Source organism: Amphiprion ocellaris, chromosome 1, assembly GCF_022539595.1.
Source record: "Amphiprion ocellaris isolate individual 3 ecotype Okinawa chromosome 1, ASM2253959v1, whole genome shotgun sequence".
NCBI classification, from domain to species: domain Eukaryota; kingdom Metazoa; phylum Chordata; class Actinopteri; family Pomacentridae; genus Amphiprion; species Amphiprion ocellaris.
Window position 1 is genome coordinate 12,541,707 of NC_072766.1, and position 12,524 is coordinate 12,554,230.

A 12,524-nucleotide genomic window follows, 5' to 3' on the forward strand; every position below is an offset into this window, starting at 1 on the left:
CGCATTACAATGCATTCAGTCAGTTCAGTCACTTTGTTTTCACCTTGTGAGTTTGTCTGCATGTGTAATTGTAACAAAATGTGGTTCTGGAGACACCTACTGTTGCAGGAACTACCACAAAAGAGGTTTTGAGAACTTTGGCAGATGTTTATATGACTGTTTGAAAAGTGAAAATGATCAAAATGATGTGGAACAGGCAAAATCACAAAACATTCAGTCAATGAACATGCCCGACAGTGAGTCCTCAGCAGTCATTACTACCTCTATGTTTTTAGATGATTACTTAAATACTCAGTACACATGGGTCAGGACACACTGAGTCTCAGTTTCAGCCTGCATTCTGATCCCAGCTTCGTATTTGTGAAGTTTTGTGACTTGTGACCACTGTTCCCTCTAAGCTGCGCGCGTGCGCAATTGCGCACTGCTGACACGGTCTCCGCGCACAGAAAATCTGCGCTGCGCACAAAAAAAAATCCAACCTAAATTGTAAATAAAATAAACACGTAACAATTCATTCTGTGCTATTTTTCAATGTAAGTCAGTGAGTGACCGGCGACTGGCTGCTGCAGCCAATGATGCGATTCGCATACGTATTTACCATCAGTGTTGGGAGTAACGCGTTACTTAGTAACGCGTTTCTGTAACGGATTACAATTTCGAGTAACGAAGTAATGTACCGCGTTATAGTGAAAATACGTATAATTAAATTACAGTTACTAACTAAATACTTAGCTAGTTACTTGCGGCTCTGCTTCAGGAAAGCCGAAGAGGACGTACACTTCCGCTGCATGCACGCCTGCGTGCTTACATCACGCTGAGCGCTTTGACCGCGAAGCAGACAGACAAACAAACAAAATGGCAGAGGAGAGGAATTCATTTATCCGGTGGAGATACGCACACTATTTTAACTATGTCACCCAAAAAGACAAAAACGTGGTCGTGGAGTGTAAGCTTTGCGTGGGCAGCAAACGTTTGTCAACGGCAGCCAGCTCATCCTCCAACCTTTTGAAACATTTGCAGCGTCAACACTCAACTGTTAAGCTTGTCGCTGAAGAGCAACACAGCGAGGCTGCCGCCTCCGACACACCGACACGATACAAGCAACCTCGTCTTGAATTACGCTGTCAGGTAACCCCAAAGACAGAAATAAATAGACTTGTTGCGGCATACGTTGTGGAAGAGATGTTGCCTATTTCTACAGTAGAGTCACAATTACTTTTATTTAAATGACTTCAATAAAACAAACGTATATCTTTGACTCTATTTTTTGGGACGCGAAGTAATCAAAAAGTAGTGTAACTTAGTTACTTTCTTGAGACAGTAACTAAGTAATGTACCCAATTACTTTTTAGAAAAGTAACTAGTAATTTGTAACCAATTACTTTTTCAAAGTAACTTAACCAACACTGTTTACCATAGACTGTATATAATGGTATTTACGCAGCAAATCAACGTCAGGCGTCCTTATGTGCAGCCACCATTGTTCTCATAGATATGAATGAGTAGATAGGACACGCCCCTTTGAGCTGCGTGCTACAGCGAGGCTAAGCTAGTGGGGGCAAAGTTTCAGTGCATTCTGTTGATGTAGACGGCGTGAAAACGGAAACAACAAGTATGCCGGCTCACTGTGCTGCATACAATTACACACTGCGTTGTACGATTGAGACAAGGAAACTTGGAATGACTTTTCATAGGTGATGATTGGGATTACAGGCAGTTCTTTAGGACTGCTCTCAAATAATTGAAGTGTTACTAAACAAGGTTATGCTTATCAAATTAAATAGCTCTGGTCTCCAGTATATTGGCGAATTCGGTTCTTTATACTTAATTTATTAGCATGATTTCTTTTTAATATGTTGTGTACAGACTTAATTACTTCTCTGTCTACTTTTCTTACTCCATGTAGGTTTCCCAGAGACTATGGGTTGAGGAGGAAGTAGAAGTTTGTCAGCTTAGACCTAGTGTCATTCCATCAGTGTTAAACTTCCCGGCTAATCTTGGAAGAGTACGTGCCAGAAAGACCACGACCAAGCAGCCTTGAGATCTTAGGCAGCGTCTCCCTGAGGTGGGTGTTCACGGTGTTCACAGTCAGGTCTGTGGTAATCCTGTCAAAAAACAAAACCGAAAAAAATCTAGATTATAAATCAACATGTAACCAAAGCACTCTGTGTATAACACCATAGTATAGGATGTAGTTCAGAAAATGTCAAAGTATAGTATGCTTTACTCAAGAATGACATAGTATGGCCTGTAGTTCATAGTACAGCATGTTGGCAAGAAAAAAAAAACATAGATTATTATGTGGTTCAGAAAGCGCAAAGTGATAGGATGTTGCCTAAAATTGTCATGTATGATATGTGGTTAAAAAAATGTCATAGTGCAGTGTATTGTCAAAATAGTATGTAATTCAAGAAAACATCAGAGTATATGTCGTCTAAAAAATGCCATAGAATAATAATTTCATTGCACAAGTGAAAGTATAGTAACTTTTAAAACTGTTCGAATTCTTATATGTTGCTAAAAAAAAACAAAAAAAACAAAAACAAAAAAAAGTCACAGTAATATGTCAATTAAAAAAGCCTATAGTATAGCGTGTCGCCCAACAAACATCATAGTATAGCATGTCGCTCTAAAAACGTCACAGTATAGCCTTTAGTCCACAGCTGTCAGTAGGTGAGGAGCAACACAAAAACAGTCCAAACTCTGGTTTCCAGAGGGTTAGACGAGAATTTATTTGAAAGAGTAAGTTTACAACAACACATGTGAGGGGGTTAAAAACAAATGGGTGTTAGTAAAATAAAAATAAATAAACAGAACTAAAAGTGAACTTCATGTTGACATTGATGGGCATTCCAACCAGGAACAAAGTAAAAGATAATCAATACGAAAAAAAACTCTTCCTGTTCACCTCTTAAAACCCCAAAACACACCGCAGTAGCACCCTAAACTAAAACTACCAATGGGTTCCCTGTTTTCCTTTCTGAACAATTCAAAGGTCCCTCTCTATCTCCCCACACATCCACCAACCACTGGAACACATCTCCAAAGTTCTGCCGGGCCAGCTCAGCTTCCCCTCAAAGAAGTGCCGCCACCTGCCAGATGAAGGAGCCTTTTGAGAGGCAGCTGGCATCGTGATTGGACTGTACTTTGGTCTGTTCCAATCCAGCTTCAGCTCCAGAGACGGCAGGCGGGACGAGTCAACGGAGGCCGGGTGGACGAAGGCATGCAGCTGAGTACAATCCAGAAAACAACAGAGGAGGAGTGCAGCGGCCCAGGACCAGAACAAACAGAGTAGCATCATATGTCTCTTAGAAAACATCATAGTATAGAAAAAACGCCATCATATACATCGTATATTGTACAAATAACAAGTCAAAGGAAAGAGACATACATTGTAGAATTGTAGTAATTGTGGGCTGACTGATTTACTGATTATCAGTATTTTATTTTTTATTGATTTACGGTAATAAATACATTTAAAAATGGCGCTACTTTGGCTCTGAACCTTTATCTACCTGTGGTCGCTCTGTCTTCTGGAGTGATTTGATTGGTTATACGTAACGAATAAAACTCCTTTAACTTAACATCTGTAAACAAAACAAAAATGTATCAACAAAGTTTTCTGTTAGAGTTTGTGTTCTTCTAAGTTTAACTCCAAGATTTTAAATACTTTCATTTACTGCAAATGAATATCTACTCCAAATGTCTAACTAATAATCATTATCAGCCTTAAAAGACCACAAAACACCCCTCTATACTCGACCACACTTAGTACAGTCCGGTTCCCCTTTCTATAAATCTGCTTGGAATCGTCCACTTCCTGTTTGTCAAAGTGGCCTTCTACCTGGACAGGTTTTATTGGAGCTCATGCAACAAACATTTTGGGTAACTGCACTTTAATATGGATGGATGACACTGAATTAGAGTCTGTCTTCATGAGACTGAGTTAAGATGTGTAGCTGTCATTAAATATGAAATTATTTGTCAGAATTCACAGAGGAAAGTCTGAAATGTTTGCTAGGTTAGCATCCCACATGTTCTTTGGCTCAGCTAAAGCTAACTCTCTCCAACTTCTGGATCTCTTGAGTTGCTTGTTGTTAAATTATCTTGCTAGAGGTGCTGAAGCTCAGAAAGTCTGAGATGTTTGTTCAAAATAAGCTCATTCTCAAGTCTTATCTGAACTGTCCTCTTTTGTTTGAACTTTCCCTAAACTTAGGAGTTAATGACAGAGCAGCACATCCAGACTCAGTCTCATTTATGTAGAGATTAAACTTCAGTGTCATTCATTGATGTTAAAGTGCAGTTTTTCAAATGTTTGTTGCACATGCTCCCGACAAAACCAGTCCAGGTGGAAGACGATGTGAAGAGAAAGCTCCAGAGGATGAATATCACACATTTACATAGGAAATAAATGTCCTTTAATTAGACATTGTCATGCAAAAGTTGGATTTCCCTTTAATGATGTTCAAATCTTGGTTGAGTGTTTTGTTGATGTTGGTTTCTAAATGTTTTTTGACACTCGGCCCCAAAGATTAAAACCTTTTACGGCTCACAAGCGGCAACAATTCACACATTATCAACTATCTTTCTGACTAAACTAAGATAAAAAGTGAAAAACTGCCTGATTCCTGCATCATGAATTTTAATCTTTTTGGTTTTTATGACCTTAAACTGAATATATTTGGGTTTGACATTTTATAAACCAAAACAAGAAATGAATTACTGGAGAAAACAATCAACAGATTAATGGACAAAGAAAATGTGTTTTCCAACATATATGGCTGAATTACTCCCAACATTACAAGATACATACAATTTGAATTCAATTTTATTTATATAACACCAAATACAGGTCAAATTGTCTCAAGACACTTTATTTTTATATTTTTTGTCATTTAAAATATGACAAAGTAAGAAATTTAAACCTCTTGACTAATCCAATTATTATATGGTTTTTAAGAGACTAATCGACAACTAAAATAACTTTCTCCGCTAAAACTAATAAACATGAGGTCAAATAGAAGGAACAGTTTTAAATACTGCAGTCCCACGATGACAAGAATAAAGTTTGTCAACAAAAACTAAATCTGCTGGTGGATTCCATTAAAGTCCTAATAAATGATAATAAAGAGTGATACTAAAGGTTTGTGGTGCTAAAAATGTCAAAGTAAAGATATGAAGTTGAACATCTGGATGGAGCTTGATAAAAGTTGACCTTCTTTCATTTCTCTGGAGCCGACTCCATGGATTTTATGGATGGTGGTTAAAGACCTGCTCTTCTAGTGGTCTTCCTTCTAGTCGCTGTAAAAAGTCAGTCCATCCTGGCCGACTTCAACACTTCTTCATGACAACTTGTTCTGCCTCCGACCTCGTGGAAACTCCAGAAACTCAGGAAAACCCGTGGAGACTCGAAGAACTCGTGGAGACTCGAAGAACTCGTCGGGCGGGGGAAGGTGTGGTGGGTGGTGGGGAGAGGTGGGGGAGTAGAGGGGGGGAGGCCGCCACCCACCTCCCCGCCTACTCTCCGCCCTGACTCCACCCAGACTCCGCCTTGGCTCCACCCATGTGGTCACTGCAGGAACTACGATGCCAAAGGGACGACGAATTTATTTCTTTTTATCTGATCTGTAGCTCAGTGAGTTAAGGATTTACCTATGGAGCTGCAGGTCGCTGGTTCAAGACCAGACCCTTCTTAAATTTTTTGAAAATCCTGACAAAGACAAAGAAAGAAAAAGGCCTGTGGTGGGTCTTGAACCTGCGACCTTCCAGTTGGTAGTCTATCTCCTAACCCCCTGAGCTACTCGCTCAGATACTAATTCTTCTTTTTTTTGCACATTTATCATCTATTTTTTGTCGTTTTCGAATTTTTTTTTCCACTCGAGTCTCGACTCGACCGTTTTTCTCAGGAGGTTGGACTTCAGCCTTTGAGCTGGAGGGTGGAACCCTCAGTTCCAAGACTTTCCAAGCCTCCACACCTCCCGAGTCCTCAGGACCTGAGCTTTCACACAGTCTGAGGGCTGAAATTTTCTAAGTCCCACAGTAGTTCTCTGTTAGATTGAACTTTCAGACAGTCTAAGGACTGATATCGTCTAAGTTCCTGAGTAGTTCTCTGTTAGTTTGAACCTTTCAACAGTCTCAGGGCTGAAGTTTTAAAGGTTTCTCAGTACTTCTCTGTTAGTTTGAACCTTTCGACAGTCTGAGGACTGAAATCTTAGAAGTTCTTGAGTAGTTCTCTGTTAGTTTGAACCTTCAGACAGTCTGAGGACTGAAGTTTTAAAAGTTTCTCAGTACTTCTCTGTTAGTTTGAACTTTCTGGTTAACAGAAGCCTTAAAACTTGTGACCATGAGTCTTGATTTCACATTTAGACCATCCATCTGAGTTCTTCTCAGACTTTCACCTGTGGGTTTTTTAGAAATCCTGAACAAACTTTGATTGTCTTCACTGAACAGTAAAGTTTGTGGAGATCAGAAAGTAACATTAGTTTGATAAATGCCTTCAACTACTCGTAGACTTTATCTGGAAAGCAGTTTTCTGAAATGAGTTCTTAGTAAATCTGTCCACAATCAAACCAAGAACATAGAAAGAGGAAATGTTTGAAGAAACAACTTGATGTTTTTGTTTCAGACTAGAAAACGCTTTAAGACTCTTTATCTGTTTTTGCTCTTTTTGATTGTTTTATTGTCTCTTCTGTTTAATTTGATCTTCTAAAGTCTAACTGGTGTCTTTTCAAATGTTTTGTCTTTAGTTTGATTCTTCTTAAACGTTTAGTTTTGCTCTTTTCTCACCTTTTATTCTTTTCTAATGTCTGATTTGATTTCCAAATGTTTTGTCTTTTTAATGTTTAATTGTTTTTTCAGATGTTTTATCGGCTTGTTTGAGTTTCTTTTTCTTTCCCAATATTTGTTTCAATTAAATCTTTAAGGTTTTTCTTTTTAAATGTTTTACCACCTTTTAATGTTTAATTTTCTTTTTAAATGCTTCATTGTATTTTCTGTGTAATTCCTATTTGAAGTTTTATTGTCTTTAAGATTTAATTTTCTAATTAAACATTACATTTTTTAATTAAATGTTTTGTCTTTTTAAAGGTTTAATAATCTAATTAAATGTTTTGCATTTTTAAAAATGTTTAATATTCTTCTTGTTTAATTGTATTTTTTAAATGTTTAATTATGGAAAATATTTTATCTGTAATTTTTAATATTTGTATTTGAAAAATTTTGTTTGATTTCATAATGACATGTATTGTATCTTGTTGAATTATCTCATTCAATATTTTGTCTGTTTAATAGAGTTAAACATTAAATACAATTAAATTATATTAAACAGACAAAATATTGAATGAGATAATTCAACAAGATACAATACATGTCATTAGGAAATTAAACAACATTTTTCAAATACAAATATTAAAAACTACAGATAAAATATTTTCCATAATTAAACATTTAAAAAATACAATTAAACAAGAAGAATATTAAACATTTTTAAAAATGCAAAACATGTAATTAGATTATTAAACCTTTAAAAAGACAAAACATTTAATTAAAAAATTTAATGTTTAATTAGAAAATTACATCTTAAATTTCTTAAATCTTTTTGATAATAAAACTTTTTAAAACTTTTATTGTATTAATTTTTTTCCTTTGATGTAATTGCTTTTTGTGATGTAGTTTATTTCTTTATTCTTCTTTTTCTGTCAAGATTTTAACCCCAACCTTAAAAATGAAATAAACCCTTAAATCACAATAAAAATACTTCTGTTGTCACAATCATGAGTTAGTCAATTATTCAGTTTATCAATTCAGCTTTATTTGTTTAGCACCTTTTACACAGATGACAAAACTAAACAAGCAAAGAGGAAAAAAAACTATGCTAAAACTATGATAAAAACTCAAAAACAAAAAAAAAAAAAAAAAAACATTTAACATGGTAATAAAATATGTTGTGTTCAGGGGATGGATGGAGTTTATTGAAGTCTTCTTGGGCTCACATGGGAAATCATTTAAAATATAAACTTGATATTCAGTCTAAGGAAACTGCAGAGCGACAGAAGAACCAACAATATCTCCTGTTTTCTCCTTTAATGAGTCGACTCTTCTTGTGCTTTCAGACCAAAGAACTACAGACTCTTCACAACCTGCTCAAACTCTTGGTACAGGACCTCACCACATGGGTCAAGAAGGTTTCCGTCTCATTTCTACTCTGAAGCTCACCTTCTCCTGCTCAAACTGCTGATAAATGTTTCTGCTGCTCTGAAGTCTGGTCTCCAGAACTTCCTAAAAACTCTCAAAGTCTCTTCTGCTGCAGGTTGCTTTGTAGAACTGTTGCAGAAAACCTCACTAAACCACATGGAGGGGCCTCAAGATAGTCATCCAAATGAAACCGTACAAAAACCAAACTAGCACAACCCAAACGCTAAAGTCTCCTGCAGCCTACCAGAGAACCTCTGAGAACAGAGAATCAGGACAGGAACTCTTACCTTCTGGACAACCAACGCTGGTTCACAAACAAGAATACAGAATGTGTCTGACCAAAAACCTCTGAAGACTCACTACAGCCAAGATAAAGACACAACTCAGCTGTACCAAATCCACTAATCACTGCACACATTAGCACCATGTGCTAACTGTGGCTAAAGAACCACATTTACCAAGACAACTATCCAGTACAAAGCCCTAAAACACACCAAGAAACACATTAAAGACGATTTTACTGCTGGAAGCTGCAAGCCAACGCCTAAAAAACAAACTGAAGCAATGGAGCCAAACCCGGTTCAGTGGTGAAGGAAGCAGAGGAAATGTTTGTCTGCAGCTAAATAAAGCAGGAAGACACTGAGCTGCTCAGGTGTTCCTGATAATACCAAGCAGCCACCTGGACAGCCAATAGGAACACAGCTTCCTGGAAGTCCAGAGGGCTGGGTTAGTGAAGGAAATTTAATTTAAAGTTGAAGCAGAAAGTTAACAAAGAAAGTTGAAAACCACCTTCTGATACCTGAAATCTCTGAGTTTTCACACAAAGAACACCTGAACATGTCAAACTGGCTTCATAGTAGAACCATCATTGTAAAAACGTCATAGTGAGGTGTGTTGCTCAAAAAACATTAGGACCCGGCTGTCAGGGGACAAACATGTAAGAAACATGAGAACAGAGAGAACCCAACCAGTAGGTCACAGTTTATCATCCCCCAGTCATCTCCTGAAGTCCATATGGTGAGAGACATCAGTATCTGGTTGTTAATTTACCAGAGGATGCTTATAATCATGCTGATGTGGTCTGTACTCTACAGTATTTTAGTGACTCAATAAATGCCTAAGTTGTTTTTTTTTTTAATGCTTTTTAGTTTTTAAATAAACATTTAATAGCCTATATGTAATCAATAAATGGCCTTTGCCTATCTTAAGAAAAACTCCCTCAGAACTCTGATATGTTAACAGTACTAAATAAATCAATAAATATATGCATACACACAAAAATAAGTTAATACATTAACTGTGTTAAGATAAGATTTAGATTTTTTTTAAAAAGTTGTTTATGTTTTTGCAGAATCCAGTATTACTCACTGGTTGGTCATTACATTTTGTTAGTTTGATTTCACTGTTTAAAATGATGCCACCTCTTTTCAGACAGAACCTGTGATAATAAAACAATACAAAATTTTTAGTTCCGTGTTAATAAAGCACTTAAAGCTTTAAGTATGGCTAAATGCTTTTTTCAAAATTAAATATATCACTCCTTAGGTGGTAGTGGCCCCAAGTTCAGTAAAGTTGGAAAGATATTCACAGATTCGGACTTCCAGCATCAATAACTCATTAGATATAGGTTGTCAAAACATAAACGGTGCCTCTTTCCCATTGTTGCAAGGCAGACAATGTGCTACAAGCCCAGTTTTATCAAAAGTAGCTGTCTTTCAAGCTACAGGAATAACATTGGTGTCTATGGAGTGAACAGGGTCCGTCTGCAATTTGCAAAACCGCTGCAACAGTAAAGAGAGACAAATATTCAATAACTTCACTCTTATACATTGTAGTGTCACTAAAATCACTGCAGCCTTCAACTGGCTCCTGTTGACAAAGTGTTTTAACAGAAATGTAAATGCTGTAATTTGATTCTTTTAATGAACCATGTAACTTGAATGGATGTGATGCTGGTGTGACCACAGTGCACACGTCTGATGTTGCTCACAGTGGTCCAAGGGACGCTCAGGGAGTTTGTGTGTTTGCTCACACTCATGAACAATTAGAGGGAACACTGCTTGTGGCACTATCTTGGTGACAGTCATACACCGATCAGCCACATAAGTCAATGATAATTGACTTCAGGAGGAATCAAAATGAACATCAGCCTCTGGAGGTAAACGGGAGGCGATGGAGAGGGTGACAAACTAAGTTTCTTGGCAGACATCTATCAGATGATTTCACATGGACTCCAGCTACAAACTGCCTTGTCAATAAAGCACAGCAACTGCTTTATTTCTGAAGATCCCTCAGAAGAATCAGCCTAGCTCAACACCTGTTACTGTCCTTTAACATATGGCACCCTGGTGTGGTATGGCAGCAGCTCGTCAGCTGACTAAAAGGCTTTGGAGAGGGTGATAAAAGCTGCATGGAAAATAAACTCACCCCTCCCCGCTCTTAAGGACATCTATACATCCTGCTGCCTCCAGAAGGCAATCAGAATCATCAAGGACTCATCCCATCCTGCTCACCATCTTTTCAAACTGCTACCCTCAGGCGGGCGCTACAGGCAAATTAAAACTAGAACCTCTCGTGCACTGAACAGTTTTTATCCCAGAGCCATTGCTAAATTAAATGGACTCAAGACAACTATCATTTGACCAGTCACTCCTCACGGATACACATGGTATTTGTATTTTAAACTCAGGGAATCTTTACCAAAATTATTTTATGTGTACATAAGCATATGTGTACTCTGTGTGTGAGTGGGGCGGGGCATGAGTAAGAAGTATGGTATTATTGTTAATTGTTTTATTTATAAGTGTATATATAGACAGATATTTTTGAGACCCATTTTAGGAGTGTTTTTGAATTTCGTTGTATTATGCAATGACAATAAAGGAATCTGAATCACAACATTAGAACTACCGAAATACTATTGCTGCGGTATCAGGTAACAAGGTTTAGCAGCAGATCCTGGAAGTAAAGTGTTGGGGTCTTCATGGATCAGATTTGTTTATCCAGCAAATCCCACAGATTCTCCATCAGACTGAGATCTGGGGAATGTGGAGGCCAAGTCAACACCTTAAACTCCTTGTTCTCAAACCATCTCTCAGCAGTGTCTGTCCTGTAGGAGGTAGCATTATCCTGCTGGAAGAAACCACAGCCATCAAGGAAACACTGTTGCAATGAAGGGGTGTATGTGGTCTGCAATGATGTTAAGGTGGTTTGCATCCCAGTGGCCACATGAATGGAAAGACTTGAGGTTCCCCTGCAGAAGATGGCCTATATTGCATGTGGTGTTGGCTCAGTGGTTAGAGCTGTGGGCTACAGATCCTGTGCTCTGTCACGAGCTCCCTAAGAAGCTGGATTATGCAAAAGGAGAATATACCAATGCAAGATCAATAAAATGTATATAAAAAAAGGAAAAAAAATCCTGCTGCCATCTATACAAAATATCTACACATAGCAGCCCCGATGGATGGATGGATGGATGGATGGATGGATGGATGGATGGATGGATAATTAATCCCGAGGGATGACTCCTGTGAAAAGCAGATCATATGCCCGAATAAGATCATATGCAAAACTGGGGATGTGATGAGTGCAGCTAAATCAGTGGGCAGAACTGTGATTCAGATTGTGAATAGAGATTCTACCCTAAAACTAGGGCTGGGCGATAAATCGATTAATTCGAGTTTGTACTTAATGTCGATTTGTTTTTATGAATCCCCCCCCCGCGCTTGATACACAAACAACATGGCGGCGAGCGGTGCAGATCTGAAGGCGCGTGTCCACTAGATGCGATTTTCCCGCACGGCAACGAACCACATCTGAAAATCATACGGACGGCGGTCACGAGCGAACCACAACATGGTCACATGACCAACAGCAGGCCGCTACGTGGTGACGTCACCGAGCTTCCAGCTGGACAGTCCGGCAGATGAGTCAGATAAACACAGCGGCTCGGCCGCAAACTTTCCCTTTTATTTCAAAACACGTCAGCGAAAAGTATTTCTGAAAGCATTTGAGGAAGAAATAATCTATGCAGCAGCTGAATATGTCCTTGTTTTAGGTCACTGACGCCTAGTTTAGAAGTTTGAGGACAGTTTCACGATGCGTGGAATCTCCGCACGCCGCATCCAATTTGCATAAAGTAGAAGTCAGTCTTCTCTATGCAAATGAGCTGCAGCCCTCTCCAGGTAAACACATCGGATCACAGCTGGAAACGCACTGCAACCAGGCCACATGCAGCGCATTTCCAGCTGTGATCTGGTGTGTTTACCTGGAGAGGCCTGCAGCTCATTTGCATAAAGTAGACTGGACTCTGGCGTGCAGAGATTAGGTAG

General features: G+C 38.4%; 1 long non-coding RNA gene across 1 annotated transcript; it reads left to right on the forward strand.

The window, feature by feature from the left end:
* Positions 1-791: 791 nt before the first annotated feature.
* On the forward strand, positions 792-3,487 carry LOC129348575 (uncharacterized). The gene is made up of 3 exons (XR_008601168.1): positions 792-1,128; positions 1,907-2,065; positions 2,996-3,487. It is a non-coding gene; the product is annotated as an uncharacterized LOC129348575 (long non-coding RNA).
* Positions 3,488-12,524: the final 9,037 nt, after the last annotated feature.